The sequence below is a fragment of the Octopus bimaculoides genome, chromosome 1, assembly GCF_046866305.1.
Source record: "Octopus bimaculoides isolate indiv1 chromosome 1, ASM4686630v1, whole genome shotgun sequence".
In the NCBI taxonomy this organism is placed as follows: Eukaryota; Metazoa; Mollusca; class Cephalopoda; order Octopoda; family Octopodidae; genus Octopus; species Octopus bimaculoides.
Window position 1 is genome coordinate 66,663,253 of NC_142928.1, and position 17,208 is coordinate 66,680,460.

Consider the following 17,208-nt stretch of genomic DNA (forward strand, 5'->3'; position numbering starts at 1 on the left):
AGGCAGTGAAGTCAAAAGTATTGATGGTGGTGGCGTCAGAAATTTGAATGTTGTGCGTATGGCAGATGTGGTGGTGATGGTGGTGGCACTTTGTTTATCATACAGCTTTGCAATAAGTTCCAAGTCGACAAATTATATATTGTTTTGATGAAAAAATTGTTCCTTGCTTGAAAAATATTGTTCAAGATTAATAATATTTAATATGTACTCATTGCATGAAGTATCATTGTTGGGCTCAAGACCTAATGAAGAGCCCTCCACAGGAGCTAGCTTAAAAGCCAGTACATATATAAATTTAAGTCACAATATATGGATTCAAATAATCCAGTAGTACTCATAAAAAAGGTTCCTTAATGTATCATTCTACAAAACATAGAATATATAGTACAATACAAGAGAAAATGATAAAGAGTATATAAAGTCATAAATGACAAAGAAATAGTTTGATGAAATTATATTTAACAATTAGAAAATTCTAAAATCACAACAAATTGTTTCGTAACTTAAAAAACATGTAAATAATTTATATTATTATATTTAATAATAAATAAATTACTCATGTCTGCGTTAATGCAAAATGCAAAATATCCTTCCAAATGATGCAGAATTTAAGTTACCTCCTTAAATTCTGCATTATTTTTAAGGATGTTTTGCATTTTGCATTATGCGGACATGTAATTCATTTATCAATAACTATAATATAAATTTTTTACATGTTTTAAGTTACGAAACAATTTGTCGTGATATTAGTATTTTCTTATTGCTAAATAAAATTTCATCAAACTATTTTTCTGTCATTTATGTATATTTATGTGTATATATGTATATATATATATATATATATATATATATATATATATATATATATATATATATATATATATATATATATATATATTTGTGTATATGTATGTATATATATATATATATATATATATATATATATATATATATGCACAAAGATATATGTATGTATGTTTATATGTATATACACACACACATGTATATATGTATGTATGTATTATTTAATCTGGTATCCATCTTGGACTTCCTGTGTTTCTCTATTTGGTAATCTAAGCCTGAAAGAGACGGGTTCTATTAGAAGCCCATGAAACTTTAGGTGACATGGAACCGAATGAAACTCTTTTAAATAGTACATGTAACTCCTACTAAATCTGTTGAGTGTGTTTTCTTTCGTTCGTCCAGGCACTCTCGCGCGCGCGTATATATATATATATATATATATATATATATAACAAATAATAAATGCGTATATGCATATATACGTACAGGCATGTGCATACCTACGTCTACCTGTACCCAGGTGCATATCTGGGTACAGGACATTGCAAACAAAACGTAGACAAAAAATGATAATAACCAGAGTACAGAACACACACAGCCACATAAGGAACATTTTCTTTCATCAGCTACCCCCATTCTAACACAGGCGTTTCGAATATATATATATATAAATATATATATATATATATATATATATATATATATATATATATATATATATATATATATATATATATACATACACATATATATATATATATATAGATAGATAGATAGATAGATAGATAGATAGATACATACATACATACATACATACATACATACATACATACATACATACATACATAAGTGATATATCTGCTGTATTAAAACACGACTGTGTTCTAGTTATATATATATTTTTATCACGATTTTTCATATTTCCGTATGAGTTTCTCATAATTTGTTTAAAATAGTAAATTCTCTAAATTCCTCATCAACATTTACAAACCTTCGTCGTTTCACGTAACGAAATAAAATGTTGGGGTAATTTTGTTGCTTCTTTATGGCAGGCAGGGCGTACATGATTGGTGTAGATATTATTCGAATGTTTACCTTAGATTTATATATCATCAGTCAGCAGTTTAGTTTTGAATGCTATGTACGTGTTTCAGCGTTGTGTTGTAATATAAGGATATTGTTTCCACCATTAATCGTCTATTTTCGAGGAAGAACTCAGTAGATTATATATGTATTGTTCGCTAATGTTTTTTTTTTCTAGCTGGCTTGCTTTGTATTGTGCATTGCAATTGCTCTTTGTAAGTGCATGGTGAACTGGCGAATTTCTTATGAATATTGAAAAGACCTTTCTGATGCACGTCAAAAAAGGCTCGTGACATCATGGATCATGTGGCACGACTATAAGTTCAGGTATAGTTTAAAACTTGCAACTGTTGCCTGTGTTTTTTTAACCTACAGGTGTAAAGGACCCTACAGATGTAAGTGCAAAAACAAATATTCAAAACTTAACTGGAGTGTTGATATCTAAATATATGATCAACTGAAAAATAACACTAAAAATAGGAACACTACCACGGATATTAATTCATATGCACGAACTATATCTTATCAGGTTCTTGACACGAGGGTAAATTCATGGTTCTTGTCCACGCCATTATGGCAGATTAACGCAGAAGGACAAAATGACATATTTTACTAAGTCCTTTATGCAACAGAATGGTAACCATTATCAGCATCAAAGCTTTCGTAAGATTAAGTTAAGTTTTATTTCTGCTTTTGCTTCGATCGTTTGAAATCTTTTGCAAAGTTCTTCCATAAAATTAGGAATTTATAGCAAATTCCAAGGTTTTTCAGTCTTTTGTTGTATCAGGCAGCTCTTTCAGAAAGCATAAACAGAAGAAAAATTCGTCGCAATTCTCCTATGTTCAAGTACCCCGTCGACGTTATTCGATCCGGATGTTGTTAGAAGAATAAATTTATTCATGTCGGGAACTCGGAGAGATAGTGTTCACATATATGAACTAATATGCATAACGGTGTTCCTATTTTTAGTATTAATTAGATCACACGCACGCACGCACGCACGCACGCACACACACACACACACACGTGCATACACATACACACATGGACATACACACACACTGATGAGGCCAGAATTTTGCTCCAATACTCAACGGATAAAATTTCTTTAAACGCCATCAACAGCAACAGTAGAAGCAGCAGGAGTAGAAGCAGCTGCAACATAAACAGCAGCAGCAGCAGCAGTAGCATTTCCTTGCTTTGCTTCAAAATTGATCTCTTTTTTTCTACCTGAAGATTCACTCTGCTTCTTCTATTCATACTTTATCCCTTCACCATCACCGCAGCCACGACGACGACGGGCACCACCACCACCACCACCATCACTACCACCATCATCATCATCACCATTATTTTCTTCTTCTAATATTTCATGAAGCAATATTTATTTACATGCATGCACATATTGATCAGTCAGAAAAATAAATAACAAAGAATGAGAACACTAAGATGAAGGGAATTTTAACGCTTCGAGCAAGATCTTCCTAAATAAGAATTCAGTGTACGTTCAGGGCATCATCTAGTACCGTCGCTATCAAGAGTTGATGACGTCTTATATTTGCAAGATTTTGGGACAAATAGTTCACATAGCTCCATTCTGCAGTAGAGGCAACTCAAGATTTTTCACCAAGTGGCATCTCAGTGGAATAAAACGAGCTCATGAAAAGACGACTCCCTCCTTGCAACAGAAATAAACAATCAATAGGCCGAAAGCTTACATAACTACGAAAGATTTGAACTAAATAACCACGACTCTCCAGCATGCATGACGCTGGCCGTGAATATAGGTAAATATTATAAATATTTAATAAGAGTTTGACTCAGCTCCAAATGATTTAAATATTCGCTGGCAAGCAGGACACGTTCATCGTATTAAGATAAGAGTGAGAGATCTGAAACAAACTGAAGATAGCTTCCAGGTGTTAGGCGTTTATTGGTCAGCTCAGTTCACGTGATGCTAATGCTGTGAAAGCGACACCACCTATTTTCTTTATATTTAGGTCTTCTCTCTCTCTCTTGCTCTCTCTCTTGCTCTCTCTCTTGCTCTCTCTCTCTCTCTCTTGCTCTCTCTCTTGCTCTCTCTCTCTCTCTCTTGCTCTCTCTCTCTCTCTTGCTCTCTCTCTTGCTCTCTCTCTCTCTCTTGCTCTCTCTCTTGCTCTCTCTCTCTCTCTCTCTCTTGCTCTCTCTCTTGCTCTCTCTCTCTCTTGCTCTCTCTCTTGCTCTCTCTCTCTCTTGCTCTCTCTCTCTCTCTTGCTCTCTCTCTCTTGCTCTCTCTCTCTTGCTCTCTCTCTCTTGCTCTCTCTCTCTCTCTCTCTCATACACACACACATATACACACATACACACAGTGTGTGTGCGTATGTGTATGTATGTATGTATGTATGTATGTATGTATGTATGTATTCTACTGGCTTTCTTGAAAGCTACACTTTAGCACCAATGACGGTAAAGACACTGGAGACACCAGCTACGCTTGTGGCGATAAATGACGACAATGATGATGATGATGATGGCACTGAAATCCAATAAAACTCATTGACTTCGTGTTTTGCTCATTGCCTCTATTTACAGTTAACGGCGCGATGTAAAAATGTCGACAAAATGTGAAACTGTTTTTGTTAGCAAGTTTTGCAACCCACTGAAAAGTAGATACAGCATCGAAGCCTTCGTCATTATTTAAAGCAAGTCAAATAGACTATTTATTTCTCTCTTTTCTGTATTCACGAAAAGCGTTGTACTCAGGACTGAATAATTTATAGCAATGTGAAAGTGTTAACTGGAGCACATTACAGAATGCTGGTGATAATTGATACAATACGATCCACCAATTTAGTGAAACCGTTGTTCGTGAATTTTGTTCAATGTATGAGCATTGCTGACAGTGGAGTCATGTCGAAGGTCTGTAATCTCGTATAAGACGGACTTGGCTGTCAACCGAGTCCATCGAGAAGATAATCACGTCACCTTCTGGAATTAAGGCGACTGAGGACAAGGCTTTTCCTGTTCGTTCGGATCCTCATCAGCATTTGGAGGCGTCACTTAAAGGGTAGGGTAGGGGTGGAAAAGAAAGTGCTGACCGTAAATATGCTAAGAGGATCATTTTATGTAACTGCATTGCTCCACTCTCAAATTTTGTAGGTATTTAATAAGGGAAAATGCATTTACCGTAGTATTGAAACGGGGTTGAGAATATGAAGGATGTTCTCTTTTGCCTGAAGTGGCTGTCCCTCTTTTGTGACATACACATTATATATTTTTATAGACATTGTATTTTCTGTATTTCTCAATCAGAACTAACATGGGGATGAACAATAATAATAACAACATCCACAAGGAAATTACATTAAATGTAAAATCAATAAAGTGAATAAAGGAATACATAACGGAACATAAGAATGGATGAATGAATCAATCAATGAATACAGATATTAAATTGAGATTTACACTTTATGTAGATATGGGATTTATCCATTTTCAGGGATAATCCAACAAAATAACTAAGCAACTGTCTAATTTCCCTAACTATTAACAACAAGACCTTGAAGTCTATTCCGAGTTACCGAAAGATTATTTAAAACAGAATTAGATAAGCGGCAGCTTCGTTAGAATTAATATTGGTGTGAAGAATATTAGAAAAAGAAAAAAAAGGAGGAATGGAAAGAATAAAACTTGAAAGAGAGAAAGGGAGAGGAAAAGTAAAAAGCAAAACTAATTTCATGTAATTTCATCAAAAAACTGGAAGTTGATTGAATTAATTTTTCTAGATACGGTTTAAGTGAATAACATAAATTATTTTTGTTTATTCCACCCACCTCTTCACTCTCTTTCTCTTGTTTCATATTTCCCTGTCTCTCTTTCTCGTCTCCCTTTCTGTTTATATTTACCACATTGTCCTTCTCTCCCATACTATCTATCTAGCGAGACAGCTCTATTTCCGACTGTTTTTATCTAGCTAGCTATCAGCATCCTCAAATGGAAGTACTGCTAACAAACAGCAGTTTGTAAGCAATATTTCTATCCATATATACTGGTCTAGACAACTCAAAATCAACCGCCAAAAGTGATCGATTTTTCTTGTCTATTATTACAAAAACAATGCCCGCCAATCTTCCTTGGTCGTATTTTTACTATCAGTAATAGTATTGTAGTATTGAATAGAATTCGTTTATACTGAACAACTTCAGTAACCTTTAGTTAAATATATATATATGACAGAAGTTAAGTAACCAAACCTGATTCGGTGGTTGCTGGTAATCCAGAAGACTAAACACACCTGCAGGTTGAATCTCTCTCTCTCTCTCTCTCTCTCTCTTCAGTCTCACACATTATATATGTATATGTATGTATGTATATATATATATATATATATATATATATATATATATATATATACTAAGCGATGCATTTTATATGAAAAACCGATACGATTTTCAAGTGAAGGATGCACTGGAGTGGTTTCAACATGCTTGTTTCCAGTACGCTCTAAGAATATATGTTTTATATCCACAGAACTGGTATCACAGACCAAGTTTATTTCTGTTTACTTCTGTTCTTTTCTTCTAATTACTTTTCTTTTGGTTGAGACTGTTTCATCTATACGTAACGGATGCCAGGAAAGTTTCATTTATGCACCACATCTGAAAGTGACATTCTGTTCTGTTTAAGACAGTTAGATAAACTTGTTCGGAGAGCAGAAATGCTAAATTCGAGACGGTGAAGTAGTACAGCGTCGGATAGAATATCACGTAATATTTGCTACTATTCTATGGTTCTGAGTCCAAATCCTACCGAGGGCAACTTTACTTTTTATCCTTTCGTGGGTGGGGGAATGCTCTCTAGGTCTCCGTTTATAAAATCATTGCAGAGATAATGAGAAGGACATGAGATGGGCATGTCTGGAGTGCATCTGACTATAGCTCCTCTTGATAACTGTCGAAATGGTGTTAAATTACTCCACGTATTGTAGACATTTATCAGTTTCCCAGGATTTCGAATTTTACCCTATTTACAAGGGTTTTCTAACGAATGGAAATCGTGGTAGAATTTTGTAATGACAGCTTGGATTATCAGTCCGGTAATGAAGAGAAATATGCCATTTGTCAAGCGTTAGCGTTTTTATCTAGATAAATTATTGTCAATCATGGCAAGATAACGAAGATCTAAAAGCAACAGGTCAGTTCACTAGTTGAAAATTTTTCATGTAGTCCTGTCTGGAAATACTGGTTTAGTTAATACACAGGCAAACAAATTTCGACACTACCTTTGAGAACCCTTGCAAAAATTATGCAATGTGTAGCGAGAAACAAGTAGAACTTGGAGCCGATAAGTCAGAAACGCAAAAATAACGTCAGCAATTAAGACTAATTAATATTCGAAAAACTAATATCGTTTCTATCTCAGTGTTACGGTGATGTAATGTGGGATATACGGGATGTGCAAATTGCATTGGCGTTTCTTTTATATACGTGTGTTTGCCGTAGTCGAAGGTATGTAACGTTTAAAAAAGGAGCCAGCTAATTGACGAACTTGTTGATATGATTGGTGTGTCCTGGAGCTTCTGCCAACGAATTTTGAGTGAAGAATTGTGAATGAAAAGAGTTGCAGCAAAATGTGTGCCTCGCTTGATTACAGAAGATCAAAAGCAGTCACGATTGAATGCGTGTAGTGGACTGAAAGAACAGCTGGAAGTTGATCCAGACCTTTTTTCGAGGATCATCAGTGGTGACGAAAGCTGGTGCCACGGAATTTGCAAACGTAGCTAATAACGCCAAGACAGCGTTAGCTATTTCTTTGGTTTCGTCTCTTTATCCTGCCGATTTACTCTGTTTTTCCAGGACACGGACATACAAAAATACACACGCGTGCACACAAATAGTTGCACACAAACACATGCACAAATACAAAGACACATATATAAACATACACGTATGCAAGACAAGGAGGGAAAATTGTGATGCCACTCCACCCGCAAGAAAAAGCAACTAAATATTTTAATTATAATTATTAGCATCTCCAATAAACATAAAGTGCACTGTCCATCCATCCATCCATCCATCCAGCCATCCAGTCAGTCAACCAGCCAGCCAGCCAGCCAGCCAGCCTGCCAGCCAGCCATCCAGCCAGCCAGTCAGCCAGCTAGCCAGCCAGCTAGCCAGCCAGCCATGTATGCAAACATACATTCACAAACCGATATATTTATGTCAGATATATAAGTGAAAAACAAATGAGAAAGCTAACTCCAATCACTGCCAACCCAGCCATCCGTATCATAAACAAATAAGTAAATAAATAAAATAAAATGTTTACAAAAAAACTCCACTACGTTGCCGCTTGACCTGCTTGAAAAAGTAGCTAAAATTTTCATCAAATATTAGGGGAGGAAAGGAAAAACATGCTAGATAATGTAGTCCTACATTTTCTTAAAAGGATGGGATGGGATGGGATGAGATGGGTATGTCTGGAGTGCATCTGACAATAGATCTTGATAATTGTTGAACTGGTGCTAAATCACACCATGTAATGAGAAAATGTTTTACTGAAAATCAGATCCCTACAAAATAATCTGAAAACGGTAAAGGAAATAATGTCGCAGCAGTTGAGATAGAACGTGAAGAAATGCTGAACATGAAACGTATCCGACTATTGAATATTCTTTTCTACTCTAGGCACAAGGCCCGACGCAACTGGTACTTAATTTATCGACCCCGAAAGGATGAAAGACAAAGTCGACCTCGGCAGAATTTTAACTCAGAACATAAAGACAGACGAAATACCGCTAAGCATTACGCCCGGTGTGCTAACGTTTCTTATTTCTTTATTGCCAATAAGGGGCTAGACATAGAGGGGATAAACAAGGACAGACAAAGGGATTAAGTCGATTGCATCGACCCCAGCGCGTAACTGGTACTTAATTTATCGACCCCGAAAGGATGAAAGGCAAAGTCGACCTCGGCGGAATTTGAACTCAGAACGTAACGGCAGACGAATTGCCGCCAAGCATTTCGCCTGGCGTGCTAACGTTTGTGCCAGCTCGCCGCCTTCGACTATTGAATATTAATTGGTGTTGGAGGCAGTTTGGTAGCAGCGTTGTTGCTGGGGGTAGTGTTAGTGGTGGGAGTGTTAATGGACTTGCTGGGGGTGATGGTAGTAGTTGTAATGGTGGTGTTGAATTTTGTATTGTCAAGTAATTCATGGAAACTAATTTAACTTTGCAAAGAAGATGAAACAGAAAACCATGTGTCATAACCATCGACTCTCTCCTTTCACTTTTTGTTGCCCTCACTCCTCCACACACACTCTCTCTCCACTGTCTTATAAGTATTCTTATACTTTTACATTTTTTTCTTTTTTACTTCATGTCAGACTGCATACAATGAAATATTTTTCCTCGAGAACAAGTAAGTGGACAGAATCGCGGAGAGAAACAAAAGCTTATATCTAAAGAGGAGGAAGACGTTTTCTCAAAGGCCAAATCAGAAGAAAAGCAGACAAAACCATACTGTTCGCTAATCATATATTACGAATTGATACTTGTTTTCTCAAAACCTATTAGTACACACACACACACACACACACACACACACACATATATGTACAATATATACTTATATACATACATGTATACGTATAAACATACATGCATACACACACATGAGTGTATGTGTGTGTACATATCTCTCTCTCTCTCTCTCTCTCTCTCTCTATATATATATATATATATATATATATATATACATAGATACATAGACACACACGCACGCACACGCACACGCACGCACACGCACACATATAATATATATATATGTGTGTGTGTGTGTGTGTATATATATATATATATATATATATATATAATGCTGATTAGCTAGCTTGTCAGTCAAAGTTTTTACCATAGGGCTCGTCTTTATAAAAGAAAAAACTTCATAGGCCATTGTTTAGTTCATCATCATGCTCATTGATTCTAATACTAAATATACTATTAAGTATAATTTAGTTGGGATAATTGTGATCTGATATATTTTTGTTTCAATTTTCTACTAAGCTATGGCTGATAAAAAAAAAACAAAAAACAAAAAAAAAACAAAAAACAAAAAAAAAACAATGATAAATGCATATATTCAGTCCCCAAAAAGCTGAAGAGTACTTCCTGAAATACTATTGCACTGAAAGCAATTCGAGAAGAATATGTTTGTACTCTTGTTGAAACTAACACTGAAGTAGGGGTCGACAATGAATGCGTTGCTTCTGCTTTCAAATAATATAAAATCTAATGCGGACGTTTCACAAATTGTAGATATTTTTGGAAAACACAACAAAAATAGAGGATGTCAAGAGAAGTGAGAGTAGTGCAAAAGTCTGTAGAAAAGATGGTGCCCCAGAATAGGCACAGTCTAATGGCTGAAACAAGAAAAAGAATATATAAATATATAAACGCGCGCGCACACTCACACGCTCACACACACACACACGCACACACAGACACACACACACACACACACACGAGGTGCATTCCAGAAGTTTGGGGACTATTTTTTTAAAAGGAGCAGTTATAACTGTTAGATTATTGTAATTTTAATATGTCTTTACTATACATTCAATAAGCTGACCTGCTAGCTTTTGTTATTCCAGACTGAAGGAGACCGCTGTTACAACACACCCTACTAAATACTGCTTGTCACAGCTGACTAGTTTATAGAATGCAGTCGGGACGTGAAGACAATTTGGAAGCTTGCAACGCAATATTTTTGTGTTTAGGCAAAAAGGCTCCAGATATTTACGAACTGCTCCAGACTGCTTATGGATTAACTTGTATGAACCGAGTACCTGTTTTTTGCTTGCACAAAGGGCCACCCAAAGCAAGTCCACCGAGAAGCTCATGATCGTCCCCCTTTTCCACAGCAAAGGTATTATCTACATCTACTGGGCTCCCTATGGCTAAGACGGTCAACAAAGCGTACTTTGAGGAGCTTTTGATGGAGTTCAGGAAGAGATTTTTTCGCAAAAGGTCAAAGCTCTTTCTTCCATTCCAGTCGGTGGTATCTGCACCAGAACAATGCACCAGCCCATAGCCATGGTAACCAACTACTTGACAGAGATAAGCATCAAAACCCTTCCCCACCTTCCTGCAACCCAAATTTTGCTCCCTTTGGCTTTTGGTTGTTCCCCAAACGGAAGAAGATGAAGGACGCTGTGACAAGAGTCCCGGACACCTTCACTTTGGAGACTTCCATGGAGCATTTACGAAGTGATTGAAGTCATAGGATCCTTATTTGAAGGAAATTAGAGTCTTGTACTTCTTTGAAATTAATAAATGTCATTTTTGAAAAATTCTCAAAACTTCTGGAATTTACTTTGGACGTGTACAGTGACTCTGCCGGCCGTCCCTGCCGTGGCAGAGATAATTTGCTGATTGTAACATGATTCTTCAGAAGGTTAATAGAAATGAACATATTTTCTTTTATAGTATATAACAGAAGACGAGTAAATAGTAAAGAATGTATCATTATGGTTGCTATATGCCACCGTAAAGATGTTTTGGATTTCACTGTATTCAGCCCCGCCCGCATCTCATCTCAACCAAATCGGTATCTAATCCTACAAGAAACACATTAAGAATACAGGAAGAACATTGGGATAATTCTTTCTTTACACGTGAGGAATACAAACCATTTAGAAAATTATCATGCCTGGCGTGAACCTGAATTACGTTTATTCAAAAGAGAAACGATTTATGCTGTTATCTAGCGGAAAATTAAGCCAAAAGAACGATGCTGCCGGTAGGTCTTGCAACGTTTGATGGCTTTGATCAAAGTTCTTGGAATGCAAAACTTCTCGTTTCGTGGTACAAATGAAAAGTTGTACTATGCTAGCAATAAAAATCTTTTACAGTTTGCAGAATATAGAGTCCTTTTCGGTCTTATCAAAGAAAACATTTGCGCTGAATTGCGCCTAGGAAAAGATATAAAATGAGCGTATGCGGCTTCTAGCACATGCTGTGAAGCAGTAAATTTCAACACATACAAACTCAGTCAAATACTATTCAATTATTCTGAACTGCACACATAGTGTTAGTTAAACTAAGCAAATGACCACTATTGTCTACTGATGTAATGAAGCAATTAGTCAGAGAGATATCCGAGTCTGAAGTTATAACGGAAAATTTATGTGTGCGTAAAGGGAACTCTTCTTGAATAACTTCAGCAAATCATATTACAAATTGAGAATCTATGTTGTCAGGGTTTTGACAATGGGAGTAATAGGAAGTAATGGCATACGAAAGATTCTTAGATGTAAAACCATGAGCCTTTTTTGTGTCTTTATGTACACTTTTCAAATTTTGTAGACAATGATAATGATAGGTAGTGTTTTGAAACAGCTAATCTTTTCGGTTTGGTTCAACAGATCTACAATTATTTCTTTCTACCGATTCATACATCAGACTTAAGCAGTGTTTGGGGATGCAAAAAGCGTTGGGTTTATTGACTATCTTCAAAACAGCCACACCATCAATGGAGAGTGCAATGCCAACTTACTGAGGCAGTTATAAAAGGCTATCAAGACCAAACACTCAAGAAAACAAACGAAAGGGGTCTTATTCCACCAGGAGAATGCTTCAGTACACGTTTTTGGTTTCAATGGCTGCTGTGCGTAGCTGTGGCTTTGAACTGGTTGATCAGCCCCACTGTTCTCCTGATTTGGCCCCATCTGAATATCATCTGTTCCCCAACATTAAAAGACACTTGGCTGGGAACTAGTGTCGCAGTAATGATGACGTCATACCTGTTACAGGTGAGTTTTTTACCAATAGGATGAAAGCTTCTTCATCAATGGGATCCAAACACTGCAACATTGATGGGAGAAGCGTCTGGACTGCAAGGGGAACTATGTTGAAAAATAAGCCCTTATTTGGTCACCATTCCATGAGAGTATCTTGGTCAGCCTACGTACTTTTCAGCCGAAAGTCGTATCTATCTATCTATCTATCTATCTATCTATCTATCTATCTATCTATCTATCTATCTATATGCCTATTTGTCTGTCTGTCTGTCTGTCTGTCTGTCTGTCTGTCTGTCTGTATGTATGTATATATGTATGTATGAATAAATGAATGAACGTGTCTATGTGTAAGTGTATGTCAGTATGCATGTGTGTCTGTGAATTTGCAAACGGCAGAAAAGGTACTTAATACAAGGGGGTACCCAAAAGAAACCGGAATTTTGCAACATTATTTTATTCACTTAGTTTTACATGTTTACACTTTTATCGCTTTCAAAGTTCTCTCCATTTGCAGGAAAGCATCGGTCCAGGCGCGTTTTCCACTATCCGAAGAAGTGCTGGAACCCTTGCGAAGTGATACCTTCTAACGCCTCCAGTGTTTTTTTCTTCACCTCTTCTACATCTGCAAATTCCGTAGCACCAGCTTTCGTCACCAGTGATGACCCTCGAAAAAAGGTCTGGATTAACTTCCAACTGTTCTTTCAGTTCACAACACACATTCAGTCGTGACTGCTTTTGATCTTCCGTAATCAAGCGGGGCACAAATTATGCTGCAACACTTTTCATTCACAATTCCTCGCTCAAAATTCGTTAGCAGGAGCTCCAGGACACACCAGTCATATCAACAAGTTCGTCAATCGTTCGTCGACGGTCCTCCAAGATCAGTTCATGAATTTTCATGATGTTTTCATTCGTTCGAGAGGTCGACGGTTGTCTTGAACGAGGTTGGTCTTCAAGCGACAAGTGACCATTCCTAAAGCGTGGAAACCACTCGCAAACTTGTGTTTGCTCGTGACAGACACTTTGTGAGCTGTTTGAAGCATGACAACTGTTTCGGCCGCCGTTTTCCCAAGTGGAAAACAGAACTTCATGGAAGCACACTGTTCCTTCGTTTAAGATGTCGCAAAAATCAACGAACATGGGAAAAGCACTGAAGCACTGCAAAACAAAGACGCACCACGTGGCAATACGACTTCAACTAACGACACCAGTCGGCAGACTGATGTCTGAGAGTCGCATCAATTGTCTTCTAGCGGTGGAAGCCTGAACTACAATGGGCCTGTTCCACAAAGAACGCTTACGGTTACTTTTGGGTACTCCAACGTATTTACAGGAAAGAAACTGTTTATTTGACATTGAGCTTCTCTGTTACTATTTTTAGTTTCTAATTTCAGTTTTTTACTGAAGCTCTGTCACTGCGTGTGGGTATATAGATAGAAGAAAACAAAGAAAAAAGCTTTATAGTTTATTCTATAAATGTATTATGGTTTCTTTTTTCATTTCAAACGTAAAGGCAAACTCCAGGCCGTTTTTGCACGTTCTTCACAATGAGGAACGTGCAAAGAATGATGAAATTCGAGTAACGACGGAGTGCAGCTTTAGCACCTATTGAATTTAGGTATTAATCTATATATCTATATTTATATCTATCTATATATATATATATATATATATATATATATACATAAATGTATTAATACATACACACATACAAACACATACACATTAGCGGTTCAGAGACGAAATGTCCACTATCTATATTCATACATTTATTCATTGCACGCTGCCATACTGGTTCATGTTTATGGTCTTTCGCAATCAATATCACATTATTCTTCTCTCCTCTTGTTTGTAATCGTGTTTCTCTTAAGTAATATATATGTGTGCGCGTGTGTGATTATTGTATGTTTGTGTGTATGCATATATATATATATATATATATGAGTATGTATGTATGTATGTATGTATGTCTACCTGCCTGCCATAAATATATGTGGTGGGTGGAGATTAAACTTTTATTCGATATAAACCTGTATGTTTCTGTTTGCTATAAATCGATCATTATATGATTTATATACATTTTTCTGTATTGTCTGTATTCATTTATACAGATTCCTTTAATACATCTCAGAAATCCAATACGTGCGCGCACGCACACACACAAACACGTCAATATTTTTCAATAATTTTAGGGCTTCCGCTTTTTTCACGAGTGATTTTCAATGGACACTCATAGTAATGCTTGCGAGGACACAAGTACATACATTTACATTAAGACACATATCACGCGCGCGCACACGTATACACATCACACACACACACACACACACACACACACACACACACACACACACACACACACACACACACATACACACACACAATCAAATATATGTTGCTGACGTCATTAGAATTTATAAACTTTCAAGAGATCGTGGAAATAATTTTTCTGCTAGAAATAGTTTTATAAGCTATAAGATAATAGCAAGTGAATCGAAGGATTGCTTTGGTAGAATGGTAGAACGTCTTTCATGTCTACAGAAGATGTTGGCTCGTGTCCCACAGGCAGCCTTCGACTGTTTCTATCTAAAAAGGACTCTCTATCCAATATCTATATGCTATATCATTTATAGATTCATATTTACTTAATGAACTAATTCCAAACACACACACACACACACATATGTAGTAATAACAAGAACTTTTGGATGGAAATTCATAAATCCTTTAATGCCTTTCTATGTACGTTTCCACAAGCCTCATTCTCTAGTTGTATTTCCTACACACACACGTACATATCTATTACAAATAATATATATGTAAATATATTATGTATATACAGGCATACATATACATGTGGGGAAGTGGAGGAGCGTGGCTTAGTGCATTGCACACATCATCGTAAGATCGGTGTTTCGATTCCTTGACCGGGCAATGCGTTGTATCCTTGAACAAAACACTTCATTTCACGTTGCTACAGTCCACTCAGCTAGCAAAAAAAAAAAAACGAGTAATCCTGTGACGGATTGGTGTCCCGTCCAGGGGCAATATATATGTTGTGTCGACGCCCCCAAGCGAAGAAGTAGGATCGCCCAAGACATATAAATAGAGGTAGTCTAGCCGTGGTAGTGGAGTTGAGTAGCAGTCAGTTAGCGGTTGAGTAGAGATCATCCAGAGGTGTTAGATAGCAGTAGCTTGAGACATAACAATATACATCTCAGAATCCGGGAAACCGGTTTAATGAACCTATGGTTCGGGAAGGACCTTTGATATTTTTCACACACACGTACACACACACACGCACACAACAATGATGTACTTATCCTTTTACTGTTTATTTGCAAGTCAGTAGATTTGTTTGTTAATTTTTTAATGTCTTCAGGAAGAGCGCAGAAGTCGTTGAGTGAACGCAAGCTACTCATGATTTGGCTGGCTTACCGTAAACCTATCCATTTAGTAACATAGGCACTCGAAATAAAGAAAGTATAACCAAATTTAGAAGTTGAAATACATGATGCAGTCAAACGAAAGTAAGAGTAAGTCCTCAGCTCATCTAATACATCTATCTGGATAAGGAAAGTGAAAAATCAAAATATGATACTGTAGAACGAAAGAAAAATACGATCTCAGTTCATTGAGTACATCGATCTGTACTTCTCTAAATTGGTTTGCTTTCCAATTTGTAAAATAAGGAAAAATAAACTCGGTTATAAAAGTAAGAAGCGGATAATTTCTTTCTTTCTTTCTTTCTTTTACTGCTTCTTCAAACGTCTGTATTTTAAAATAAAACCGGGATTGCATGCTGCGTACTTTCACTAATCTTCTCAAAAATTTTGTTCGAATGCTATTCTTATGTAAGCAGTAAATGATGGCAACTGATTTGATTGGTTGCATTATGTGAACCCGTTTGGGATCACGGCTGAAGTCATTTCATAGTAGAACGTCTTGACAGGTGAACAACAATCTTAAATAATAAAATATTCACTCGATGGAAACCATTTGCAGTTATCTAAGTTTTGTGTCCACGCGCTTGTTCGGACGGGAGCATGATGCCATTTGAAACACTTTGTAAACACAGAACTTATGTATACGCATACGACTTCAGCCAATGAAATATAATTATATAGTATATATTTAACGTGGAGGCGCGTGGCCTAGTGGTTAGGGTGTCAGCACCATGACCGTAAGATTGTGGTTTCGATTCCTGGACCGGGCAGCGCGTTGTTTTCTTGAGCAAAATACTTTATTTCACGTTGTTCCAGTCCACTCAGCTAGCAAAAATGAGTAACGCTGTGATGGACTGGCGTCCCGTCCAGCTAGGGAACACATACGCCATTGAAACCGGGAAACCAAGCCCATGACCCTGGCTAGGCTTTAAAAGGGCGCATTTATTTTTTATTATATACTTAATATTTTTGGCTTGTCTGTTACAAACAAGGTGTGTTTATAGGTATACATACACACACACACACACACACACATACACACACACACACACACACACACACACACACACACACACACACACACACACACACACACACACAC

The 17,208-nt window shown here is 36.8% G+C and overlaps 1 protein-coding gene across 6 annotated transcripts in view; it reads right to left on the bottom strand.

Annotated features, from left to right (window-relative positions):
* The window catches only part of LOC106870766 (secernin-3), a 277,131-nt gene that overhangs the window by 215,493 nt on the left and 44,430 nt on the right, over window positions 1-17,208 (bottom strand). The gene's annotated exons all lie outside the window — the stretch shown is intronic.